Here is a 1,172-nt window from a genome sequence, read left to right on the forward strand (position 1 = left end):
GCCCAGCACTCTTTCCTGCTTATGCAGGGGGTCGGACTCGATGATCTATTGAGGTCCCTTCCGACCCTAGCATCTATGAATCTATGAATCTATGAATCTATATTGACCCTTTTCTTACAGGAAAAATAGAGAACAAACTTAAAGTAAATAAGTGTACATACATTTCTTATCAATATCTTTGTAGTAATAATTGGACTTGATAGACTTTATAATAGAGTGTTCCTCCACACCCGTCTTAGGAAAGCTAACTACACATTTGAGAGCAAGACACTGATGATCTTACAGGCCCCTTCTGGCTCTCTGTTTCTATGATTCTATAATAAAGAAAATCTAATGTTAAATGGCCTATTCAGAAACAATGAAGATTACAAGAACTTTTGTAAGTGATAGCCTACTTTATTAGATGCCGTGAATGGACCATCTGATGAAGCAGTTTTTCCCTATGACAGTTTCTGACTTTCTGAATGAGTTTCTAATGTGCTGCCTTCCCTTCTACCTGACTTCTGACTAACACTAACTCTAGTCAGAATTTGATGAATCTCTCATACTTGAGGAAAAAAGTCTCCCCCCCAACCCCTCCCCCCCCCATCATCTAAAAGATGCAGTTTTAATCCTTTCTATTTGGCAAAATAATGGTAAAAATGTCCTGGTGGATATTATAGGACTATAGAATTATAAGGGGCTTCCTGGGCCATTAGGTCCAGTCCTCAGCATTTGCAGGCAACCATTTACTCATGGATCCTCCGAAAATTGACATTTCAAACCCTCACCACCACTTCAAACCATCACATACAACTACCAACACCAGAAGTGCCAAGATCACCCTATGGGCACATCCCAACATGAAGAGGTATACGTTTCCAGGGACACAAAAACCAGTGACACATACATGTGCCACTGCTTTGTGCCCCAGGGTATGCCCCTGCATGTGCACTCCAGTGTATGCCAAATTGTCCTGGGTGGGATAGGGAAGGCTGGGGCCAGTACCTGTGCTAGCCCCAGCAGCCTTACCCGAGGTCCTGGTGACTTCCTGGGGCAGCAGTGACACTGATCTGGTCATATGGAGCCTAGCTAGCAGCCACAGCGTGGCTCTGGATGGCCAGGCTCATTTCTGGCAGTGCATACTGCTGAGGCATGTGCTGTGGTGCTTTTTGTGGTGGGGTGTTCTTTTT

The sequence above is a fragment of the Crocodylus porosus genome, unplaced genomic scaffold (assembly GCF_001723895.1).
Source record: "Crocodylus porosus isolate Cpor-Errol unplaced genomic scaffold, CroPor_comp1, whole genome shotgun sequence".
Taxonomy (NCBI): Eukaryota; Metazoa; Chordata; order Crocodylia; family Crocodylidae; genus Crocodylus; species Crocodylus porosus.